A 27,495-nucleotide genomic window follows, 5' to 3' on the forward strand; every position below is an offset into this window, starting at 1 on the left:
ATGATTAATGGCTTAGGGCAGCCAACCATTGACACTATCTTGACCACTGTGACAAAGAATGCTGCAGCATATTTGCATTTCTTTGTATCTGTTTCACTGTAAATATGCTTGACCTAGTTATTTATTGTGATGCAGGAACTGCCTGACACATCTTATGATGATATAATTCGTTTATATGGCCAGATGAGGCCCAACTCTGTAAGGGTACATGGGCTCTAAGTAATAACGTAGCCAGCTGGTGTATGTGCGTGTGCGTACTAATATGGAAACCGGCGGGAAACCATTGTTGAATAACTAAGGAAAATTATTGAATTTAACCGAAACAAGTTTGTTTGTAGTCTAGTTTAATACATAAACGTAAGGTATAGCTATAATACTACTTGGTAAGTTTTATTTTTCGTTTGGTTACAGCTCAATGCTATGAAACTTATATTTTGCTATTATATCACTGAAGTTAGCCAAAAATACATACATATATATAACCTTTCTAATAAATTAGCATGAATAGTGAACATTCAACATAAACACGATTGCTAAGTTGGTTGCTAAGTGACGATGTATATTGTTGAGCATTACCAAAAAGAAAAGGAGGGGTCAAAGCGTTCTCGACAGCATAATAAAGGGAATAAACCTTTTATAATTAGTGATATACGTGTGTGTGTTTACATACTGCTTGATTGGTGTTTTATGGCGCAAAGCAACTAGGCTATCTGTGCTTGTTTGTTTGAAGTTAGGCATAAAGGATCAAGGCTGTACGTATTGATAGGACTATATAAATAAACGTAAACAAAGAATACAAATACGCCATAGGGATAAAGAAACTAAAACGAACCAAATGCTTATACAAAACAGTGAGGAACACTGTAAGGAAAATTAAATTTGAAAGTAACATGTGGTTTTTAAATGAAAATAAAATGACCCTTTTCACCAGATACAATAACAAAATTTCTCTACACAAAATATTTTCTAGCAGCTTTGTTAATAATAATAATGATTAATACGGCGTTATTGTTTATATATTTTAGATTTAACCTAGCACTGATAAGAACTTTGTGCTCAGGTTTAACAATGAATTATTTATTTTATGACCGTACTGGACTTATTCTGGGTAAGGTGTTAGCCACTGTTGTTATGTATAAAACTGTAAAATATTACTGTTCAGTTGAATGTGGACAATTACCTTTATTAACTTGAGATGTGTTAATCTATATGTTTTATTCAGTTATTGTAACAAACACTACAATAAAAACAAAATCAAAGCGGTATCTTAGCTAATGGCCACGTGGATCTTTGTCTCTAGGGGTAGTAACCGTGAGAGCAAACCGTTGTTAAGGGGTAGTGGAGTATCGTGTTGTCAGGTGTGGATGTGTTGTCGATTACAGCTTCCATGTCTGATTGCCAGCTTGTCACCTTAACTTTCTCCACATACTCATTGTTATCTAGGATTTTTTCTTGGCTTCTTACTATGCTTATATTATTGATTGTATTGACTGTTTCCAGTAGACGCTCATTACACAAGTGATCGATTCATTGCCTTGTACCCTCCATTTTTTTGTAATGCCACACCTAATGTGTTAACGTATCTTATTCTATAGTAAGGGGTATTGGGCAAGTAACAAATGAGAGGTATAAATGTTTTAAGTTTACGACTTAAAAGCTATATTATAATATCTTTGAGGTTCGCTACTCGTACAAATCATTCTGTTGATATAATTACATGCAGTAAACTTGGACTGCAAGGTCAGCTCTGTTGTAAAGTCTTATATTTCAAAGTTCGAATCTGTATGATACCAAAAACAAATTACCCACGCTTTAAGCTTGAGGTGCGTTACAAGTGTGACATCAGTCCTTTAGTGTGTGTGATTGTTGGTTGCGTGATGATTGACTATGATTCCTTTTCAATGATCAGTACCCAAAATTAGAAGCGGCAGCAAATAGCCTTAATAGCTTTGCTGTAAATACGAGTTAAACATGTTTTCAATAAACATTTGTATTCTACAATTTTAAGTAAAAAATGTTCTCATATCCAAAAGAAAACACGTAGGGTATAAAAAGTTGATAAATCGCAATTCAACAAACTATAACCTGAGTGCATAGAGAAGGTAAATTATTTTCAAATCAGCCCTAAAGAAAACAGAAGGCAAGTCTGCTCCTAAATGGGCTTTGGCTGCCGGTTTTTATGAATTGCGATTATTCTATTGGCGACGTGTTTGGCTGTGAGACTAACACATCACTAGAAGGCAGAAGCAATGCAGGTATTTTAAAAGAATATTAAAGCGTTATAGATGCTTTTCGTTTTCATTGTTAGCTTTTTTTTCCAGTTGCCCTAAATTTACTCTCCGTAAAAAGCTCGTATAAGTTTTATATTTCTAATTTTGTTTAAAGCTTATTCTTAATTGTATTATTTTGAGATAATAGAAAATTACGAATACTAAAGCAAGTGCCAAAAGTTTCCTATGTACCAAAATATTCTTATTTCTCTTAGATCTGCCTGTTTCGTACTATAATGTTTTAATATCTTTCCGGTAGGGCGGCCCCCTGTAGACACACCCCCGACTTTGTCCATCATATCTCGCAACATTGCTACTTGCATGACAACGTGCAATCAGCTAGGAACTTTGCAAGTAATTGCCTCTCACTTCTGTGTAAGGCACGCGCAGTGATCACGTGACCCAATGCTTATACCGTAGTCATTTAATGAAAATGAAACACGAAACAATCAGTGATGTCGATAAACCCACTTGTTGAGAAATTTATATGTAAAAACGGCTCGAGCCGTTTTTGCATATAAAGAAACACGAAACACTCTTTAGATGTGTGGACGTAAAAATACTAAAGCTCTTTCTTGCTCCAGAGAAAGTTAACTTGGAAAAAAAAAAAGAGTTACTGATGATAAAACACTAAAGTCCGTTTAGAGTTAATAATAATGATTTTAAGATGTCCATGAATAGAATTTCAGTTAGGTAGCCCTGAAGGTCTTTATTTGAGTTTATAGAAATGATTCTGGAAGTTGACGTTCAACTTATTGAACTGCCACAACCGAATATTGCTTTCGATAAAAGACAGGTTGTCTTGGTACTGAAACAACTCGCAAATAGATAACGTTCTTTTATTAGGATCAGTATTGTCCCACTAATAGTAAGGATTAGGGCTGTTAAGAAGGGTAGATTTTGAGTTTCAAAGGTTCGAAACACATTTAACACTACTAATTTGCATAATTTACTGATAAACTCACCATAACTGTTAGTTTATATTTAATTTAATATCATTTTATGTGACAGGTAATCCATATAAATAACATACAACATTCACACGTAGTTCAAAAACACGTCATAAATAACAGTAATTATGGTTTTATGTCTTGAATCTTAAAATACGTGCACGTTGTTTATGAATACGTATTTGATACTACATGCGATACTGATATAATTACTTGCAGTAAACTTAGATTGCAAGAACGTCCTGTTCCATCCAGTTAACAGAATTGTAGTTGTCTTTTAGCAAAATAAGCAGGTAAAAGTCATTGTCCTTTTAACATAACACTGTTAAAAATAGTTAAACATAATAACCTGTGGCTTTGGTAGCAATAAACAGACTAAGCTATTGCTTAGGGATCTGTGAAGCTTAAAAGACCCCATGATTCACGAGGAATGGGATTCGTCAGTTTTAATTGTACCCACTTGATGATTAAGTAAAATCAATGGAAGTAATCAAAAACGCATCACTTGGTAACAGATGGATTTTTAAATATTGCATCAACAATACGCTTTTCTGTAAGGCATTGTTACGGTGCGCATGCGCTGATTAGTTGTCGAGACTAGTACGTATACATTGTGCATGATTTGCGAAAGGTACCCGCGTCAATGTGTGCGAGTAAAAAGCGATATTTGAATAAAGTGTATTTTTAGGTACTGTCGTAATTTTGATCAGCTTTATTAGTAAAAGTGTTAATAGCCATACAAGCTGTCCTGAGATACATTTTTGCTTCAAGGGGTTTCTTGTCATTATGAATAACTTTGATAGTATTTTTAGTGGGTGGGTGAGGAACTCAAAAATGTTCATACTTAGGGACCCAGTGAATTAGCACTGTCCCTGAGGGTAACAACAACAACACTTCTCTTACCTCTTTCTTGTACACTCGGCATTCAGAATATTTATAGAAGTAATGCAGGCACTGAACGAATCCCTCCTTTTGGTGTTTCATCATAATGGTTTGCTTCAACGTACGGGAAGAACTGTTAGTGTTACGTATATCAATAATTTTGGTTTTGTTGTCTAAATGACCGTTATACATGCATTGATTTTCTATGTGAGTGACATTTAATATGTGATTAGTGTTGTGGATCGCTTCGACAACACTTTGTTCTGATCGTGCTATTCTCGCACTTCGTTCTCCCTGGTTGTGTCCAACAATGTTTTTAGATTCTACTTATTCTTGTCAGGAATTGACTTATAGTAATGTACACATAAAAAATGCTGTTTATTACTATAATCAGTAACATGTAGATTTAAAAATAGCTTTTGTTTCTTTCCAGCAACATGTGTCTTTCTTCCTTCACCTCTCTGTTTGTTCGTTCTCTCTCACTTCTCCTGGTCTTCTTTACTTTTGTTGAATTCCTACCTTTTATGTTACTTTCTCAAACCCAGAACACTGAACAAGTCCCTTTAATTCTGACTTTGAACCATTTTCCCGTAGATCAGGAGATCTTGCAATTTCCACATCAACTGAAAAAGAAGTGCGACTGCTCACTGTAGTCATTTTCTAGCGACTTAAGGGCAATATAATTCCACAATCCTTTAGAGACTGACCAAAAGCGGAAACTTCTTCATCTTTCTGAACTCCAGTCATTGAACTTCATAACATTTACCTGCCCCCCGCTAGTACAGTGATATGTCTACGGATTTACAACGCTAAAATCAGGGGTTCGATTCTCCTCGGTGGGTTGAGCAGATAGCTCGATGTGGCTTTGCTATAAGAAAACACAAACGTAACAATTGCCATCCAAGCATTGTCAAACAGTTTCTTTAAACAAGAGAGAACCTGACACTGCTTGAATGCCACCTGAAGAACTGTTTACACATCCTTGACAAACGAATGAACCTTTTTTCGAACACGGCTCTACTTAGGAGTTATGTGCTTGAGTACAAATTCATTGTAGACTTGCTTAGTCAGTGCCTCTAACCTGAAAATATGTCTCTACTAAAAACAGCTCAAATATTTTTAATTATACATATGAACCTGTGTCTCTCCAGGTTCACAGAGAACATTATTTATAAGAAAAGTGTATCAAGTTTTCTCAGAAAAGGAACTTTTGATATTAAATGTGCTACGATAAGCTAACTGCCATTCTTGTTGCAAAGTGTGACCCGTCTTGTACTGTTTATTAATTACCCTTGTAGATTAGTTTCTAGTAAGTATCAAAAGACACCTTTAATAAGCTGAGGTATTAAGTATTATGTTATAACGCTTTTTGAATATTTAACAAAAAGATTCTCAATCATGAATGGGCTATGTGACCATAGTAAGTGTAATTTAGTTTTACTTATTTTTGAGTATTTAATCTATTTGTCTTTTCTGAGTATTGCTTTGCACATGTAAAAATGGTGTACATTATTTATTCACTATGTTCAGTATGTTTTGTCCCACATGATTGTCAGAGCAGCTAACTGCGACTTTTCTTGTTGCATAAAGTCTATGTATATGATTATGTACAGATAAGAAAGAAATTCTGACTATAGCATAATGCATATTATTTATGTCGGGTCTGTCATACGAGTTTATATTTTAGCTGTTTTATTACTCAGAACGTAAAACGTTATGAATTTGAAGACATTTATATATTGACTGGAACTTAAGGAATCATAAACATTTTATTTTGAGTTGGTTGAATTTGTTCTTCTTTGTGATTGTATTTTGTATTTGTATTAATATTTTCGTTTGAAGATATTTATCGAAATTGTACGGCCGAACCAAGCACACCGTTGACTAGACTTGCTATCTGACTAAGTTATTTTCCACTTTTATTTTCAGAGCACAGATGACCTATTGTGTAGCTCTGTGCTAAAACAGTAACAATACTTTTATCAATGTGGCATCAGAAGTGTATGCAAAGGATTCGATTAGTTTTAAAAATGTTTGTTGGTATGTTTTAAGGATAGAGAAAATGATCTGAGAATATCCCCTTACCTTTACTAGCATTTAACTGAAATTTAACAAACAATAAAAAAAAATAGTTTACAACAATGAGGTTGAGCGTAGCGTGATAGAAGTTATCTCTATAGTTAGTACATTGATGGAGATACATTGTTTATCAAGATTAACGTGTTGCAAGCCACACATATTAAATAAAATACAGAGGTTGAATACGTTACATTAAAATTATTTCAGAAACTCGTTGCGTCGTCACAGTTCATACCACTTCATCAGGTCATGCACTTTAAGAATAAACCTACAGCGTAGCTTCCATTCCAGAAGGCTCAGTCGTAAGGCTATCATATTAAAAATACAGGAATATTACATTCATAGTTTCCGTAAGTTATATAATGTGCAGAAATGACAGTTTTCAAACGCCTATTTCAACAATCCATTCAAAAACTCATAGAAGTTGCGTCTAGTGACTTGGCCAGTATGTCTTTATGTGGAATAATATAAATACTCGTTCCATTCTCCAGCTGCTTGAGGCGTGAAAGTTGAACATATGTTGTTGAAGCTACTTATATCGTTTTTTGAGACGGATGTCTTTCTTAATCACGTAACGTGATATTGCCTGGGCCTTGTGGACTGCTTTTGTCATTGACATTTGTGCCTCATGGATTCTTGTTAAAGATGGCGCATTTTTCTTATCGCGACTAGGATACAAGAGTCACAGGTCTGTTTATAGTTAGTCTTGATTCCCCAAGTTGACCCTTATTCCTTTTTTCTCCATTGCCATTAAAAACAAAGAATATTGCTGACCTGAAAATGCCTGATGTGAACACTGTTTTATGGTTTTAGTGTATGATTATTTTCAGTTGTAAAGAACTCTAACACACCTTTCCCATAAGCAATTGTTGGTAGCATCAGAATACTTACGAATGTAGTTGTTATACATTCTATTCTACTGCAACATTAAATAGGCTATAGTTGCCACATTATTTTTTTTATTTTCGTATTCAAAGTCAGTTTAATGTAATTTACTCAACCATCTGTATTGGGAACATCTGAGTGCTTCAACTCTCAACGTTAAAAGTGGCACAATTGAAATCTTCTATCAAATATATCTACATTAAATAGAAAATATTTGAACTTTATAACCTTTGACATTTAAGTAAATGCCAAATTAGCACATTTTATTAACAGAATAGCAGCATTGTCTGTGTTAAATAAAAACAAACTACACTGCCTCTTTCCCCATTCCATATTTCTATAGGTTTGGTTTGTTTTCAATTTCGTGCAAAGCTACACTAGGGCTATCTATTCTAGCCGTCCCTAATTTAGCAGTGTAAGACTAGAGGGAAGGCAGCTAGTCACCATCACCCACCGCCATATGTTGGGCTACTCTTCTACCAACGAATAGTAGGATTTATCGTCACATTATCACGCGTCTACGGTTGAAAGGGCGAGCATGTTTGGTGTGACGGGAATTCGAACCCGCGACATTTCTATAGTGAAAAGATAGCTTGGAGGTGTATGGGAGGAAAACAATCTTAGGTTTAAAATAACGTACTTGTTTTAAATCAGGACTTCCTTGTAAATGAACATTATCTTGTTTTTCCTTTACTGGCAAAGATAAATAGACAATTATGAAGAATATTGAGATTATCTTATACACGTATGAGTACCAAAAACAAACAAACAAAGTTTTATGTATATAAATGGGGAAAATGATGCTATACTGAGGGAAAAAAATCCAAAGATTTTGATAAAACTGCATATTTTGATATCGACTAAATCGCAAGCTATTTTTGTGTAATAGTCTAAATGATAACCTTTAGCTTTAAACACTTTTATTTTGATTCAACAGGATATATTGATAGTTCAAGTTGCATGTAGCGTTGCTATATCTCATGAGTAAGGTAAATAAAAAATCTTGTATTTTTCTTTTATAGGAGATGCAGATACAAATTAGCTACAATAGGTGTCTTTCAGTTTAAAATAATATTAATGAGTGTGCTATATGTATACATATTTATAAGGTCATTTATGCTTTTGTTAGGATTAATATTGTTGAACAAAAATCCACCACATCAATCAAAGTAGAAGTAAAAGGAGTAATTACCTGATTCAAAATGAATTTTTCTGAAAAAAAATAAAATAAAAAATGTTAACAAAACACTATGGCACGCAAGATGTAAAGTTTTCAAATATACAAAATAATTTCGTTATTCAAATTCCAAGTATTGTGAATAATTTGGCTGCCATATTTTATCATACCAATTAATACACTGAGAATTTTGTGCAAGACGATGGCAATTACTTTCTTTAGGTCCTTAAAGTTTACGTAAAAAATCATCTCGGCAGCCACTCTACCGTCTTATTGTAAATTACTAGACTAATTTAATTTGATGATCATTACACTTTTTCTTTTTTTCTTTTAATATACAACGTCTTACACGTAAAACCAAAATTACAATATGGTACGTCTATTGTTGTTGTAACAAATCATACTTAACGTTAATTAAATTTAAGATATGATATAAAACTAATACAATTTTCAAACGGTAGTAAATTATGAAAATCAAAATGTAGCGGATAGGTTTCTATTATAATTTTGTTTAAGTTTATTTTGAACAAAATATTCCCATTTTATAATAAAACTAGTAAGAAAATTATACATTAATGCTAAGATCCTTTGTTAATAATATATGTGTGTGGTTTGATCTCTCTAAATAAAGATGGTTTACAACAGTTTCACAATTTTTAAGCCATCAGTGACCAAACTGTAAATGTGTGATTATAACCAATTGTATTATAATGCTAATAACTGGGTCTCAATACCTGAAGTGGGCACAGCACAGAGAGCCTATTGTTTAGCTTTGCATGTAACAACAAAATAACTACTCACTGTAAAAAGTGAAACTAGACCAGTTTTTCTATTGGGTTGAGGAATAATTCGTGAGCGTTTTTTCAAGTTAACAAAATATATTCATAAATGAAACGTTTTCGCAAAATTTTTCATGCCATTTGGTAGATAATTTTTTGCTCTAATAGATGGTGTGTTTGATTTTCACATGTCTTTAATTTTTGCTTTCATTTTCAGCTCATTAAATGGAATGTCAAGTGGACAAAATCGAGCATTTTCGACACCATCTGCTTTTCGCATTTAATTTCTTGCAATTTCGTTTAAAACAATGCTTACTATATACCTAGGTATTACATGAAATAAAGTATCATAATAAATGTTTTGGGTGTAATGTGTTCATGCATTGAAGTATTGTATAGCCTTGCATGTAATGCTTGAATGAAATTATTTAAAAACGCTCACGAATTATTCCTCAACCTAATATATGGGAGTTGAGGGGAACTCGTAACAAAAATACCACTTACCATTGACAGTGCACAGATTTTGACTGAAAAACTGCCTTGGCCATCTCTATAAATGAGAAATATAAGCCACCTGTCGAAAGGGCTTCTGTTAACCAAGCGTTCAAGTATATAATTTTTTTTTTTTCTGTTCTCCAACATTTCACTTCCGTCACTAAAGCCGAAGCTAAATTGCTTATTGATTACCGTAACATGGACTACTTATTTAAATTTGGTTAATACTATCGAACGGAAATCATGAATTTTAATGTATATTAATGATCCCAGCAAACTTCTTCTGGAAGACACTTGTACCATGATGATCTAACCCTGGATAATCAGGTTTGTTTGTACGTTTTTCGATGTACCTTCAACCTATAGAAACTAGGATTGTACATGAGTGTTCAAAAGTTTAGCAGTAACACTTGTACTGTCAGCATTCTACATGTAAATGGCGTGATTTTATTTTGAACGCCTTACATTGTATATTAATGTTATGTACGTTTTCGCAGAATATGTAAATTGAGCACAGATCGTGAATGATGAATCTTCTTGGATTTTTTTTTATTTATTTTAGGCTTTAAGTGCTTTTGACACGTTTAAAACCTTTTTTACAAGTGTTCCTGTATTTTCGTTGTTGTTTTTTTTAGCTTTAAATTTCACAATTCCCGATATACAAATACACGATATAAGTTACGAATCGAATATAGCATGTATAATTTATGTGTAACGCAATATTTAGATTCTCTTGTGTTAGACTCGGCATGTTCAAGTAGTTAGGTTGCTGGATTCGCAATCCGAGAGTTGCGGGTTTGAATACCTGTCCCACCAAACATGCTCACCATTATCAGCAATGGTGACGTTTTAACGTTAGGTAAATCCCAGTATTTGTTGATAAAAAGGGTAGCCCAAGAGTTAGCAGTGGGCGGTAATGACTATCTGCTTTCCCCTTTATTCTTTCATTGCTAAATTAGAGACGGCTAGGACAAATAGCCCTCGTGTAACTTTGCGCGAAATTGTTTGTTTTTGAATTTCGCACAAAGCTACTCGAGGGCTATATGTGCTAGCCGTACCTAATTTAGCAGTGTAAGACTGGAGGGAAGGCAGCTAGTCATCACCACCCACCGCGAACTCTTGGGCTACTCTTTTACCAACGAATAGTGGGATTGACCGTCACATTATAACGCCCCCACGACTGAAAGGGCGAGCATGTTTGGCGCAACGGGGAGCGCGAAATTAAAACAACAACAACGAACTATTATGAAATAGTTATTATTAATTTGTTTCTTTTTTGAAGGCAGCTAGTCATTACCACTCATGGCCTATTCTCTTACCAATGCGTAGTGGGATTGACCGTAACATTATAACGCCCCACAGCTTAAATGGCATGCATGTTTGGTGCGACGGGGATTCGAACCCGCTACTCTCAGGTTACGAGTCGAACGCTTTAACCTAACTGGCCATGCCGGGCCTTCTTCTTAATATATGATTATTTAGCATTAGTATTGAATCAGACATAGAAGGTTATATCCGCAGAAATACTGGCTATAGTTATGTAAGTTAACAGTATAGTTTTAGTTTGACAATAAAAAGTTTTGGTTTTTTTGGTTTCAGAGAAAGGCATATATCTAATGTACTTATTATTCTTCATGTCTTGGAGTAGTACAACGAGGTTACGTATAGTAATACAGCTGTTTATCTTATTAAGAAGCTTAAATGCTAAATTTATTGAGCGCGGATATATGTTGAATAATGTATGAACGTTTAGTTTATCATGTGTAAACGATATAGCCGTTGTGGGCATTGCCAACCAAGTCAATAAGTTATGGCTCCCACATTAGTATTAAGTCGCTTTCGTTACTTTAAAATTTATGTTATATACCAACTATAAACCTTATTGTTATACTCGTGGTTTTATATATTTATTTTTTGTCAGCGTTAAAACAGATGCTGTTTTTCACTGTTAAAACAAAATCACCAGTTTTCGCTTAGTCTGTGTAACTCGTAGTTTATCTTGGAACGGTGAAGTGCGATCTTTTCGTCGTGTCATATAAGTGGATGCGGACTTTCTAATTGTTTTAAGCGCCAATTTTATCATTGCAATATATTCATAAATAGAATGATGCTGGGGTTTTAGTGAACACTTTCCAAGTATACCAACTATAGCCTAGAGATTTATGAATAAACATACATTCAAGTAAGAAACGCTGACCTTTAAAATTCATATAAACAGAAATGCGTCAATTATTGTATTAAATATTCATCAGTATAAAACAGCTTTGGGAATTGAATATGTCATTAAGTGTTCGTAACTCGTGAATTTCCCATACCATTTAACAGTATGAGGTACAAGCCTACTTAATAAATGATGTAGGCCTAGCGCAGTATGTGAGAAGGAGACGGTATATTCACGGTTGGATAATTAAAGCACGCGTTACTCGGGAAAATTATAATGTAACATGTAACTGATACCCTTGGAGATCAACGGTTGCAATCGGCAGTATGGCGATTTATGAAAATAACGAATCACCACAAGTTTTACTACTCCTCTAAACTATATTCAGTATACAGAAGTGGATTAAGTGTAGTTTAGTTATGTTATCTTTGTGGGAATTATCTTCTACACTATAAAGTTTCCGTGTCGAAATGTAAATTAGGTTGACACGAGGAGTACACTCAGTGGGGCACCTACAATCAATCTCTTTGTGTCTTTCAGTGCCTTTACAAGTGAGTTAGTTGTACGTGGAGTAAATGCTTATTAACAGTTGGGAAACTGGTGTATCAAAGTAGAAAATATGTAAAATTCACATGATTAATGAATAAACTCTCGCTATGGGTCGGTAACACACAAGTGTTTGTATATTCTAATATTTAAGTTGAATATTTCAAAAGTTCCGTCTGTCTATTAAAATATTTAATGTTCGTAACAGTCGAGAAACGTAGTTACGTTTTTGTACGTAAAAACGTTAAATATAAATTTTGGACGTGTTTGACTTCCGCATTTATCAAATCCTTATATTATCAATTCGTTTTTTATAGTATATAAAAACCCACCCACATATCTAGTTTGACATTTTAGGCTTTTGATTTAATACAAAACGTGTTTATATGAATTTAAGTTTATCATTTGTTAGTAAACAACGTGTGTGTGTTATAAAATAAAAAAATATTGTAATAATATCTTCATCTATCCCTGTAAAATATTGTAATTTGTAAACTGTTTTGTGTTAACATCTATACGACATACTATCTGTCTGTCTTTCTTTTTCTTTTTATATATTTATGAAACAGAAAGAAAAGTTGCATATATATATATATATATTGCATTCTGTTTCATTTCTAAAGAGATTATACAATGGATTTTTTTCGCACTTGTTTAAACTCGAGGAAATGAAATGCATTGTAACTCTACCCAATGTAAGGAGTTTAAGAAAATCAGGTTGTTCCAAAACTTACATTTTATACCATTTCTTAAGCTGCGTGTGTTGTAAATGCTGTAATAAATCCTGATTGTATTATAACTTTAGGTTATAGTAGGTGATAATAGGTAATACATTAGGTGATATCATGTGAAACATTTTAATTAGCTATAATAGTTCTCTCATCTTTCTGTTTGACGTTGGCCTAACATCTTCAGATTTCAGTACTACTGTGCTTTGAATGAAGTTGACTAAAATCCAGAGGTAATTATTCTGTGGAAAAAAAATTAATACCCTCATTTATTTCTTACTGAGAACCTTATTGGCAAATTGTCATTGAATCATATGTTTTATTTTATTTCTGTTTTTGTAGATGAACCTTGAGATTTTTGTAATTAAATTAACATGAAAAAAGAAAACAATACTTTATTAATGTACGGGAAGTATGTCACAGGTACCTGCAGGTTGAAATAATAGGTAGCATCTCAACTGAAATATCCACCAGCTCTTGTTGTTGTTATTTATGTTCTTAATAAATTTTTATTCTTAACATAGGATTTTTTTCATCAGATTTTAAGACTACAGATAACTAGAGTTCTTCCTAGCACTTCAAGAATACAGCTAGTGTTAAAATTGTTATAACCCTGAAGTTAGAGATAATGGTGGGATGTAATGGACATTTAGAGGCCTCAAAATATTTTTATTTGGTTCTTATTATAATACCATATAAGCTATGTATATTTTGTCATTTCTTATTTAACATATTGTGGTATGAATTATAAGCAAGCATTGTACTTAAGTGTTAATAACACATTAAAACTACTGCATAAGTGAAATGTGTATTCATAATTAAAAATATAACTAGGGAACTAATAATTTTTATAAAACTTAACATGACACCTATAATATCTTTTTTGTTTGCTAGTTTAGAAAAACACAAAAACATCCAGACTGTTAATATAATTTTTGATTGTTATTTTATTTTTCCTTTAACACTTGTTGAGCAGGCTATCAACAAAACAGACCAAAGAAACTTATTGAAAATAAAATGTAGTTTTTCCTTCTTCTGTTTAAGTTTAGAGGGTTTCCTTCATTCATGTTGATCTTATCAAAAGAAACAAAAGATGTGTATTCTTTCATTTTTCATGTAATCCTTTAGAAATCTATTTATTTACTTAATTTCTACTTGTCAAATATTTAAACATTCCTTATTGTTATTATTGTGATATATCCAATTTACAAGCCTATAAATTTTTAATCTAATTTGTATATTTTTTCAACCTGTTTTTTCAAGAAAAAATCAATTACATAATATATCCAGTCTAATTATCCTTCTTATAAGTGTTCTTAAAGTTATAGTTGTTTTTAGAAACCTGTATATTTGTATATTTTAGTGAAAGTGTTTAGAATTCGGTATTTTTATGCTTGATTTTAACAGTTAGAGATATTGTTGCAATTTTGCCAATGTAGAAACCAATTTTTACCATTTCTTCTAAACGATATTTTTTCTTTTTTTATATATATGAGGTGTTTAAACATTTTACAATCAGTTATTTATTATTACATACCTGGATACTTTACATTCTAGTGATATATATACTATTTTCAGTTGTCCATGATTATGCTGCAAGACTGTAAGATGTACAATAACTGCCGAACATGCCTTGGTGCCCAAGACCCTTACTGTGGTTGGTGCTCCTTGGAAAATAAGTAAGTTTTCTTTTTTATCAAACTGGCTTAAAAATATTGATATTAAGATTATATACCTGACAGATCTTGACTCACCATTATGAGATGTAACATACTTATAAGAATGACTTCTTTCAGTGTTATTTCTTATTTTGGTTAAGATTATGTGTTGTTACTATTGGGTCTCTTGACTTTTATTCAGTCTATTATGCTCAATGTTATAGTCCATATAATTTAAGTTATCCAGGTTGTTTCAGTGATCAGTAAACATTAGACTTACTTATTTTACTTTTTTCATATGATGCCAGTTTAATTTTATAGAAAGAAGTAGAATTGTGTTTCTGTATATTTATTTTGTAGATGTAGCCTACGAAGTGACTGTGCACAAGCTGCAGAAGATCCACTCTATTGGTTATCCTACAAAAGTGGCAAATGTACAACTATAACCAATGTTAATCCCCCACAGATACAAAGGACAACTGCGCGCATAGTATGTAATTTTTCCCATACTTTGTTTTATTAGGCTACTTTCTGTACTTTCCTTCATCTAAAAATTTACATGTCTCTACGGTTTAATTTTGATATTATTTGACAGGTGTACCTATGCATACTGTCAATATTATGATCATGTTCATTGAAAAATTTTGTCAGCACATATTTAAATAATGCTTCTTGATGCAGAGATGCCAACCATTATGATTTTGGTGTATATATTTTGACTACACTCTCATACAGACAAATATTATGAATTGTTGCAACTCCCAAATTATTATATATTATATAGGTCTATACCAGGGGTTCCCAACCTTTTCGCACTCGCGACCCCTTACCTAAAAGTTTGAAACCCATGTGACCCTGTACTTAGGGCTTACTATCAGCAGTTTAATTTTTCTTTTATTTTCTGTGAAGGAGAGGGAAAGAAATATCTAAAAAAAAAATATTTAAAAATTCTGTAATTATTTATTAGCAAATTAAATCACATTGGTCCAACCTGAATTCACAAAAAGAACATATATTTCTTAAAATAATATTAACATAGGTTTGAACAGATATCCAACCCAGCTAGTGAGATGCCTGATGTTGCATTTCAGCAGCAAGCTTTGAAATTCGTGGCCGAGCGTTTGTTAGAGCCAGTCTCATGTCATCTCCAACATTCAATCTGTTCCTATTTTTTGTTTGTATATTAACAAGAGTGGAAAATCCTGCCTCACACAAGTAGGTAGAAGCAAATGGAACAAGGACACGTAAAGCTATCATGTTGACTTTGGAGTATGACTGATACATAGCGCACCAGAACTGAGTCACGGATTTCACCTTGAAGAGATCACGAGCTGAAGAGTCGTTCCTTAGATTCAGAAATTCATCTCGGATATCATCTGGGATACTGGATACATCAAGTTCAGTACAAAATGGGTTTCTTACCAGGGCCTCCTGTTCCTGTGATAGCTCAGGGAAGTAACACTCAATTTCCTTTTCTAGAGACTGAAGATGTTCGGTAATCTCATCCTTGAGGAACTGATCCAGTTGGATCTGAGACTCATCCGTCACTCCACAAAGTTTTTCAAACATAGCGATGTTTCCAAGATTGGTTTTCTGACGCCAGTTCTGCAGTTTGGAAACAAAGGCCCGAAGACTATCTTGAAAAAGGAGAACATGTGTTTCCCTTCCTTGAAGCTTCAAATTGAGCTTGTTCAGCTGGTCAAAAATGTCGGCTAGGTACGCAACCCTTTTATTCCATGCTTCAACTTTGAAGTGAGCTACAAGATCTTTCCTTTCTTGAGTCTCCAGGAACAGATTTATTTCATCTTTCATTTCAAAGACACGATTAATAACGTTTCCTTTCGACCACCAACGTACTGCTGTGTAGAAGAGAAGGATTTCGTGGTCAGCATTCATGTCTTTGCATAGTTCTCTGAATAGGCGAGTGTTGAGTGCTTGAGTCTTCACATAATTTACAATTTTATTACAGATTCAAGCACTTCCTGCAGAGAGGCAGGGAGAGTCTTACTGGCGAGAGCATATCGGTGAATCATGCAGTGGATGCCCTTTGCTTGAGGTGCTAGCTTCTTCACTCTCGACTGGAATCCTGATTTCGATCCCAGCATAGTCGGTGCTACATCCGTACAAACCCCACACACGTTTTCCCATTGAAGATCTTCGTCTTGAAAAAAAGTTGAAACTTTTTCCATAACATCATCAGTTTTTGTTGTGGTGTTTCAAGTGCACTGCAGAATAAGAATTCGTCTTTGATGTCACCTGAATTAATATATCTCACGAAGACAAGCAACTGAGAACATGAACTTACATCTGTTGACTCGTCGAGCTGAAAGGAGAACAAAGGGGAACCCTTGATTTCAGTCAAAACCTGTTCCTTCACATCCATAGACATTTTAGAAATGCGCCTCTGTATAGTATTATTTGACAGGGATACTTGCTGCATCTTCTTTGCACTGGCTTCTCCAAGAATAAGATTTACTGCTTTCATCATGCAGGGTTTAAGAAGTGTTTCTCCAATCATGTGAGGCTTTTTTTGTTTAGCAATTTCGAATGCAATCTCATATGAAGCTTCCACTACGGCTGCACTCTGCTGCTGAAACGACCCACTTCTATCGATTCTTTGGCTTTTAAGACACCGTTCATGCCGTTTGAAGAAATCCAAACCCTTCTTTGCGTGTTCTGGATGTTTCGTCTCGAGATGACGCTTGAGTTTTGATGGTTTCATTGACTCTGCACTCAGGACAGCATGGCACAAAACACACCGTGGTTTCTCGATGCCGTCGTTGGCGAGCACAGTTGTGAAGCCAATGTTGAGGTAGCATTCTGAGTATCTGCGCCGTTTAGCCATGGACACAACTCACCTTTACTGCTTACTTATCTCCTTGTTAAAATAAAATAAAACTGTTGAATAATGAACGCTTTGGCAACTGTAGTTCTTACACTGACTACTTGTGGGGGGTGCAGGTAGAGTAATGATGGGGTAAGTATTGGGAGGGAAGGGAACGTGGCCAGTCGCGCGATTCGTCATCCACCAATCAGCAACGGACATGTGACTCACGTGTCGACAGCGTGCATAATCACAGCTAAACAGACACACAAGCATACGTACATGCGCGTGCACTAACATACTCGCTACTCACTATTACACACATACATACAGTTGCAGACATATACACATTCACACAGACACGCACACATACACCCATAATATCACCTAATGACATTGAAGTAACGTAGCACACGTTTTGCTTTGCACCGAAACAAAAAAAAAAGTAAGAGCATGAAAATGTAATTGATGAAATAAAATTAATGTTATCCCAAGCTACTTCTAACAAAGCTACGCCACTCCCCTGCCAAGGCTTTGCGACCCCCTGAGGGTCGCGACCCATTAGTTGGGAACCCCTGGTCTGTACAATAAAGTGATAAATTGTTTCCCCAGGGCTTGAAAGGGGTGAAAGAAAATTTCTAGTGAGATACAAATAAATTTTGATAATAAATAAAAGACATAGTCCAAATGGCTACTTGTTATAATCCTGTTTGTGCTTGAAATAATAAAAAAATATTTGTATCTCCGACATCTACCAATAGTTTGAGTGCAGTGCTTCTCCATATTGGGTACGTGGGGGAATCCATAGTTACGTCATCAGTGTTTGTCAGCCAATTAGCACTCGCGTAGATGGGTACTTCTCGTTTTCTAAGCGGTATAGAAACACCAATGTGATCGTTCACAAGATGGAAAAAAAGAGGCCTCGTTCACCAGATTGTCTTGTTTCTGGCAAATCTAAAAGGACTAAAACTGTAAATAAATAATTTTGGAAAGAGTATAGTGCAAAATATTTGGTCATTGCATCAAAAGTCAGTGACAGTCATGTGTTTTGTACAGTTTGTCACACTGATTTTTCTGTAGCGCATGGCGGGATAAACGATTATTTCAGACATACAAAATCGGCATTTCACCAACAAAAGGCTGAGGCAAAGACAAAAACGATGCAGATAATGACATTTATGAGTGAGAATTCAGAATATGAAAAAGAATTTCAAATTTTTTAAAAAAATTTATTTATTAAATATACAAAACACAGTCATAAATGAGCAATCTATAGCAGTAATAAATAATAATAGTTATAATAATAATATAATAACAAACAGCTTAGAGAGATTGGTCAGTCGTAGTAGCCGCAAATGATAAAGGGCTCTGTCTAAAATCATTACGCTCAGTCCTTTGAAATAGTTGGCATATCTGTTGATGCTTGATTGGGTAAAGAATACCCTAGTTTTATTTACTGTTTAATTACATTAAACTTTAGAGTGTAAATATTTTTCTATATAAAATATCTATGGAATTTTGGGGTTAATTTAATTTACTCTGAATACAATTATTGCTTTGGGTTTTGTGACTAAGTTGAAGTTGTTTATCAGTGCTCTGTAACTAGTATACATATCTTTTCAGTAAAAGAGACATAGGTAGGATTTAATTAATTTCACAGACAAACAATTGAACTAATATAATTTCTTGGATATTATTCTGTTTCCTCCATATATGGTTACATCCTGTCGCCCTTATTGTACTTTATTTATTTTATAAAGTTGTAACTAAAATACTATTTGCTTATAGTGTGGCTTTAATACAGTTCACAGACAATCTTCACTGGAAAGCAAAATAGAACTAATTTTACAGGTAGATCTTATTGTAATAGGTATTGCAATTGTAAAAGATTTCTGTATCGATAGTTGAATTTATGTCTTCATTGTTCATATATGTATATTATCATAAATCTTGGTATTAACTTTTTTTTTTCTATGTCTCTTCTCATTACATAACAGATTTCTATTGAACATGGTAAAAATCATTGTGTAGTTTGTTTTAACTATATTCAAGTCCTACAGTAAATCATTACTTTAATGCTATTTTGAAGTTATTTATTTTTATAAAAGCTTTTAATTATCGTAATTCAGAACGTTAAAGTGATTGTCAAAATAATTCTTTCATTCTAATTCCCAAGTAACCAGATACAACTGCACATATTTAATATGAAACAGTCTATTTTCTTTTTATTCATATAAATGAATTATAATTTTACTACTGCAATATTGGTAAAGCCCTGAAAATATACTGATCGTTCTCAAACAGTAGCAGGAAGAAAAAAAAAGACAATAATGAGAACATTCTAAAGTCATTAGATATAATGATGCTGCTATAACCATAATAGAGAGAAAATAAAAGATAACTGTAATGACAGTACCTGGTTTAATCAAACATGGAGATTAGTTACCCTCATGAAACAGCAGAATATACCCATTCATTAGAAAGGCCCTTATCTTTCTTGTATCATTCATGTCTACATATTGATCTACACTCCATTAAGTAGGTTGTACTCTTCCTCTATTGAAAATGAAGTAGAAATTGGTACCTCACTTGTTCTAGCTGCATTATGAAGGCATATGTTAGAGTATTTAGTAGTATATAGAGCAGCATTGATTTGTTAACCATTTGTGATAAATTGATGGATGATGTTCAGGAAGTGTATAAAAAATTGATTTTTTTAACAATATGCTGAAAGTAAATAGGATTATTACTCTTCTTTTTTGTATATTTGAGATTTAGTAATTTACTATAGAAACTGCAGCTTTGCTATGTCTTTTTTTGTTTTCTCTGAACATTTAAATAACTTTTGAAATATCATGTAACTTGTTACAGTGGGATTTTCATGTTTTATAAACTGTTACTTGGACACTCATTTATTTTATGGTGGGTATGGTTTCTCAGCAATTACCAAAGACTGATCATCAATAATGACTTCAGTTCAATGCAATTAATTTATAGGCTTAGAAATATAAAACTGTTTTGATTTCTATAATTTTTAACAACTAGTCCAGTTTTTGTAAAATTTGTGTGTATATGTGTGTCTGTATTTCAGAAAGTTTTTTTGTCTCTTTGCAGTAAGTTATGTTTTTTTAGTGGTTTTTTAAGCTATGTTAAATATTTCTTACTAATAGAAAAATCTTCATTTTTTGAGATCATAGCACACAATTTTCTGAATTATGGTGGAATTTTAATAAGTTTTAGAATAGCTACAGCAATTACAAATAATCTTTGGTGGTATTTCTCTTTCAGAGTTTCACAGTATTGTTGATAATGCTGAAATCTTTATGAATAATGTCTTGTATGCCAACTAATGAATAGCTTTTGTAGTTTTTAACAATTGATTTGACTGACAGCAGTAATTGAGTTTGTTCATTTGCAGAGCTGGCTTTATTTTGACATTTCTATTTTTATAGATGGAGAGTTAATATGCTTGATTTATTCATGTTAAATTTATATTAAATGCAGCCTGTACATTTTTTATTACTATTTTATTTAGTTCTCATCAAATTTCTGACCATTTGGCAATGCTGTGGTTATAGTGATGTGTTACAACCTAGTAATAGAAATATTTGTACATCAAGATTGTTGAATGATGTAAAGCCAAAGGGCACAATAGTTTGGGAAAGGAAGTTTCCAATATTGTTCATGGATGTGAAAAAACTTGCACAGTAGAGTATTTAGAACAGCATCATGTTACAGAACCTCACACTAAGCTAATGTAAAGTGATAATTTCATCTGCAAAGGGAAGATTATGCAAATTATAAAGATATTTTTCAATCTAAAGAGCTGCCATAGCAAATCTGGACATATTTCATGCTACAATAATAAGATAATCCACAAGGACTTGAAGCTGACAAAGGATTGCAAAATCTATAAGAATAACTTCTTTCAGTGTTGTTTCTTTTTTGGTTAATAGTATGTGTTATTACTATTGGGTCTCTTGACTTTTATTCAGCCTATTACAGATTTTTATTGACTTTTCATGATGAAGGTGGCAAAGAAACTGAAACCACAGCAACTCTGTTCAGTAGCATACCTGTTAAAAATATCCATTGCAGCTCATGTGGACTTTTAAATTTTGGTCTCTTTATATGTAGGCTTATAGACCAACATTTACATACACTGGAAGGTGGAGGGTCTGTGGAAATTTTATCAAAATGTATAGTCAGAGATTGACTTCATCACCATTCATAGGAAATTTTGTTGGGTAGTAGTAAATAGCATAGATGCCAGACTGAGCAAAATCAATAGTATAGAAAGCAGTTTTAAGGGTTTCTATAAACTGTAAATAATATTAGTAGGAGAGTAGAAAGTAATAATTTTATGTACACAATTTCTGCTTTTGTAGCTGACACTGGTGATAGATAATTTACCAGTTCTTGAGGGGCAGTTCTTGTGTGCCTTCACAGCTTATGGCAAAACTCTGGTCACTAATGCCACTCGTTCAGCCAATGGTGTGAGTTGTGCAACACCACATACAGACTCACTACCAACCATTCCTTTAGGAGAACGTAAGTAATCAACATTTTTTTTGGATAATTTAAAAATATTTAGAAAGTTTAAATAAATCCATTAAAGTAGAAGTTATTTAAAATTTATTTTTTAAATCATTATAAATGGGTTATATAGGTCTTTTTGAATCCTGTACACAATTTGTTGTTTTTATTGTACAAAAATGCATTGCAATTTCATCTATACCAAACAGTTATGAAACATAAAATTCATGAGAACTTATTGAAGCATACATTAAGTAAGAATACCTTAATGTTTCAAAATATTCTTTTTGTTTACAGACTTTGGAATTCCATAGTAAATAAAATGCTTACACACAGTTTTATTTAGCTTACAAGAACAAACAGTATTCATTACATTTTCTTTATTGTTTATTTCTAGTATAATTTATTTTATAACTCTAATTGTTCTAAAGATTAAGATATAGCATTTCAACTTAGTTTTGAGTGAATTTTTAAAATTTTAATAGGAATTTCCATTATTTCATACTTTGTATAGTATACAAAAAACATTTATTTTTAATCTTGATTAATATTCTTTTTTGCATTAAAAATTTAACATAAAATCTCACAATGGAGTGTCCTTATTTTTCCAAAAACATTTTTCTAAATTTCTCATTTTGTACAGTAAAATTTAATCAATATTTAACACATAAGATATTTTTTATACATATTTATTCAATTCAAGATGAGCAACAGTGAAAATGGATATGAATTAGTTTCATGTGATGTGAGAAATTAAAAAAAAATCTTACTTTTTCATTTTTTTAAATATGTAAAGTTTTTGTTATATTCAAATATTTGCTTCTCTAGATCATTTTACAGCTAAGCTCTCTGTGAGGATAAGGACTGGTCCAGACTTTGTAGCCACAAACTTCACTTTCTATGATTGCAGCACGTACAGTTCGTAAGTTTAAATTAAACTAACTTTGTTATAATTGAAATAGCACTCAAGTTACATTTGAAGTAATTCTTTTTTGATTAACTTAATTTTTTTATTTCCATGAAAGTTATTTTACCTTTTCATCTCAATTTGATTGCTCTTTGAAAGCTCACTACTAACAAGATAAATATTAGTTCTTCATTATATATACTCTGTTTGGAAACTAATATTAATGACTTATGCTTGAAAATTTAAATATCTTGCATAGATATTTGTTAATTTTTGTGCATCTGTTAGGTTTGATGGTTTTGAAAGCATTATAGATTTTTTTACTGTTGCTATTTATAAATACTTAAGCAGTTATAGCTTACTTTGTAACATTCAAATGCTCAATTAACAGTTTTGTTTCTCATGGAATAGATGTACCAAGTGTGTATCCAGTCGTTTTCCTTGTGATTGGTGCGTAGGAGGACACCGGTGTACACATGACACAGGCGAGAACTGTCGCAATGACATCCTGGTAACAGGAGAAGCGGTAAATTGAATACTTTTTTGGCAGTTTTAACTGTACATTTTTAATAGTATTGTTTTTCATAAGTAACAAGATAAAAAATTACCTTCCTCCCTGAAATGTTTGGAATTTATTTTTTTTTATAAATGATCTCTTTATCTCCCATATACTTGTCTGCATATATTCCAAGAGTTTTTATATTGCATAAACAGATTTAGTAGAAAGCTTGAAAGTTCCTCTAAATAATATTTTGATTTCACTGACAGAAATCCAAAGTCCAATAACTAACAGAATTAGATTTATATTACTAGAATGGAGAAAATTAGTAAACAGCCACATAGAAATGTGAAGCTTTAATTGGTTGGTAGCAATGGTTAATTTCATACCAAGCACTTTGTCCTACCTAATTACATATTTGGAAGTTGTTCAGTCCATACGCATTATTGATAGGTGAAAATACTGGTCATAGTAATATTTTATTTTGTAAAATTTAATATTTTATTGATTAATTATATTTTTTAAATAGAGTATTGGCCCTAGCATCCGTTCAGGACCAGGATTTTGTCCAATGATAAATATTACAGCAGGAAGCTCTACAGAAATTCTTGTACCCATGGGCATTGAAAAAGCTATTCAAGCACGGGTAGAGAACACACAGGTAGAGATATGTAGTGAATTAGATAAGTTCCACCTTAAATGCTTTTGAGTATTTATAAATTATTTCTAGTAGGTTTTTGAAAACCTGCTTGAAATAATTTTATGGAATAAACAGTATTCTTAATTAAATGTTTACTGGGAGATATTCATGCCAATGTATTATAATGATCAATCAGTTATACTAGTTATTCAGCCTATTGTTATTTGATTTTTGTTTTAACTATTTCTTGACTTTTAATTTAATATAATTATTATACTTCACTAAGCATTTTTGTAATTTGTTCCTCAGTGTTAATTAATATTATTCTGGTAACTGTGTTATGTTAAATTTATTCAGGAAGTCTTGTATGATGATAGAAAATGCCCATAGGATTATCTACAAGTAAATATATGATTTTTATTTTCACAGCCATTTCTTCCATCTACAAGATTTGTGTGTCAATTTAATATTGAAGGAAGAGTCCGACAAGTGAAAGCACAACTCTTATCAGATACCATCTATTGTGGCGAGTTGAATGTGAGTTAAATGTAAAGATTAACTTAAAATATGTTAGAGCTAGAAGTTCTTCCTAATGTTTTGTGAAGATCCACTTTATAGAGTATGCTGTGAGACTTGATAGACAATATAGGCTCGACCTTTTTTGAATGAATTAAGTTAATAAAAGTGTTTAAATATTATAAATAATCAGGCAATTATATACTTTTGTAAAATATGTAGATGACAGATTTAGAACTGTATATAAGAAGGATAAACTCATTTTATGTGAGAAAAGTACTTACCTTAACTACCTATATTAAAATATTATCATCCTTGTGTTAAAATATTTTGTTTATTAGTTTACATATAGCACCCAATCACCTAATGTGTCTGCTGCATTTGCTGTCATTTGGGAAGGCAACAAACCTCTTGATAACCCAGAAAATATACATGGTGAGTGTAAATTCTTTTGTTTTTCTATGCTTTTTACTTTATGTTATTGAAACTGTTGTTCTTTGAATAATAAAAACTAGAATTAGATAATAAAAAATGTGTTTTTACAGTATTGGTGTACAGATGTCAAGGAATGGCTACTAATTGTGGAATGTGTCTGGAGCTTTCTGAGAAATACCGTTGTGGTTGGTGCCAAAGTTCTGAGTCTTGTCAGGTAAAAGAACAATGTAGAGAGAGCATCTCTTGGTTAGACAGGAACCAGTCCTGCCCCAATCCACAGATTAAATGGGTGAGTTTATCAGTTAGAAAATACATAACAATCCCTCACTATTTTAAAGTTATATGCCTAACTGTATCTCAAGTTTTTGATCAAATCCATACCATTTCTATTTTTCTTTTATAAATAACTTGTTACATTATAGGGTTTAGTTCATTAACCATTTTCATTCCAGTTCGTAAGTCTAGATGTAATTTATCACTGTCATTCTACTTTACTGTATGGATCTAAGATTACAATTCCTGATGAGTAAACTGGAATGGATGGTAACTGCCAGTTGTAAAAGACACAACTGTAAAGGATAATGTTTTGAAAATCTTCCATCTTTTGTCCTCAGGTCTTGAAAGAAGGCTTTTGAAACATTATTCTTTACAGTTGGGTTTTTTACAAAAGGTATTTGCCATTCATTCTAGTTGATTCATCACAAATACTGTGCCTAAACAGTTTATCAAAGAATGACAATTTGTCTTAATATATAGAAATTTTGTGACAACAACTAGTTCTATTCCAGCCTTGAAAGTTACAGAAAATTTATCATGATCAATGTTTTTCCAATTTACAGCCATTAGTGATTAAGTAAACTTAGCTATAAGTATGTCCCAAGATTGTGTTTTATGAGCATGTTTTTATGCTTAGATCACTCCTACTTCTGGACCCATAGAAGGTGGTACAAACATTACAATTGAAGGAATTAACCTAGGAAGAGTATTTGAAGACATAGTCAATGGTGTCACTGTCAGAGTTTCTGACAATAAGCATGGTCGGATTGATATCCCATGTAAGCCATACCGTGAGCTGTATGTGAAAACTAGAAGGTTAGTTGGTTGTACCACATTCTTCCAAAATTCATTTTGTAAAGAATTAATTTAGAAATTTTATCAAAATCCCTACCATAAAATTAAATGCAGATTGTAAATGAATGAAAGTTTCCTGTTTTGATTTTAACTGTCCATGTTGGTTACGTAATTAATTTTAGACTGTTTTTACTCAAAAAGCTTTGCCCATGATTTTTACCTCTTAAAATAGAGTTTATTAAAAGCTCAAAATTTGTTTTGATTACAGATGCTCTAGGTGAAACTGTAATATGTTTTAAAAACCCTATTTCAAGCTTCTTTTTTTGTGTGAAATATGACCTATTAAAATTAGGTGAATGAGATGTCTAAGACTTTGATATTATTACGTATCAGTGGCCCGGCATGGCCAAGCTCGTAAGGCGTGCGACTCATAATCCGAGGGTTGAGGGTTCGCACCCCCGTCGCGCCAAACATGCTCGCCCTCCCAGCCGTGGGAACGTTATAATGTGACGGTCAATCCCACTATTCATTGGTAAAAGAGTAGCCCAAGAGTTGGCGGTGGGTGGTGATGACTAGCTGCCTTCCCTCTAGTCTTACACTGCAAAATTAGGGACGGCTAGCACAGATAGCCCTCGAGTAGCTTTGTGCAAAATTCAAGAACAAACAAACAAACTTATTACGTATCAAGATAGTTAGAAGTTTTATGAGGTTTTGTGCTGCCATTTATTCAGTGGTGAGATTAAAAGTTCTAACAACTGGTTCTGTCTCACTTTACACATCCCCATTTTTGCAATGAAAAATATCTTACTGAAATAATTTATTTAGCATGTTTTAAATATTTCCAAATCACTACTTGATTATCATCAAACTCTATATTCCTTCCACATTTGACCTGTTGTCATCAGCTGTGTGTTTTTTTTTTTCTTAGCCATGTTTGAACTGAATAAGTAGGATCAAATGGGAGGTCAATCAAATTAATTGTCCTCAGGTTTGCCACATTTTCAACTGTAAGGGAGCTTCTTTTGTCTGAATATATGATATTCATTATTTACAACCCTCTTTCTGCCTCTGTGGAACTAAGAGCAACAATATTGATGATATTTTTAGCCTTTTGTACAATTCTTGGAATCTCATGATTATGGAGGTTTTGTAGGACATTTTCCACATAGTCACAGAAATCATTAATACTGATTTCCTGATGAAAGAGTTTACTGAATTCATACAATTTTTCTTCAGTGGCTTTCCAAGGAACAACAACTTCAATATTCCAAGAATCTGGCTCAGGTATATTTACCAGTTCATGAATTTTATTGTCGTTTTCTTGTGCATCAGTTTTTGATTTTAAGTGATCACAATCCATCAGTCTGGCTTTCATATTTTTTATTTCTACTTTCAGTACTTTTTGATGAGGAAGGCCTACATATCTTTGGTTTTCAGTAAACTCAATATTCCTAAAG

At 32.9% G+C, this 27,495-nt stretch overlaps 1 pseudogene across 1 annotated transcript in view; it reads left to right on the forward strand.

Annotated features, from left to right (window-relative positions):
* Positions 1–27,495, forward strand: part of LOC143238415 (plexin-A2-like) — a 168,501-nt pseudogene that overhangs the window by 109,730 nt on the left and 31,276 nt on the right. Inside the window, exons 5-14 of the transcript XR_013020563.1 lie at positions 14,531–14,631; positions 14,971–15,100; positions 21,823–21,985; positions 22,799–22,892; positions 23,289–23,403; positions 23,906–24,037; positions 24,446–24,553; positions 24,874–24,967; positions 25,078–25,256; positions 25,881–26,059. The product of XR_013020563.1 is annotated as a plexin-A2-like (transcript). The remainder of the gene's footprint in view (positions 1–14,530; positions 14,632–14,970; positions 15,101–21,822; positions 21,986–22,798; positions 22,893–23,288; positions 23,404–23,905; positions 24,038–24,445; positions 24,554–24,873; positions 24,968–25,077; positions 25,257–25,880; positions 26,060–27,495) is intronic.

This window comes from Tachypleus tridentatus, chromosome 13 (genome assembly GCF_004210375.1).
Source record: "Tachypleus tridentatus isolate NWPU-2018 chromosome 13, ASM421037v1, whole genome shotgun sequence".
NCBI classification, from domain to species: Eukaryota; Metazoa; Arthropoda; class Merostomata; order Xiphosura; family Limulidae; genus Tachypleus; species Tachypleus tridentatus.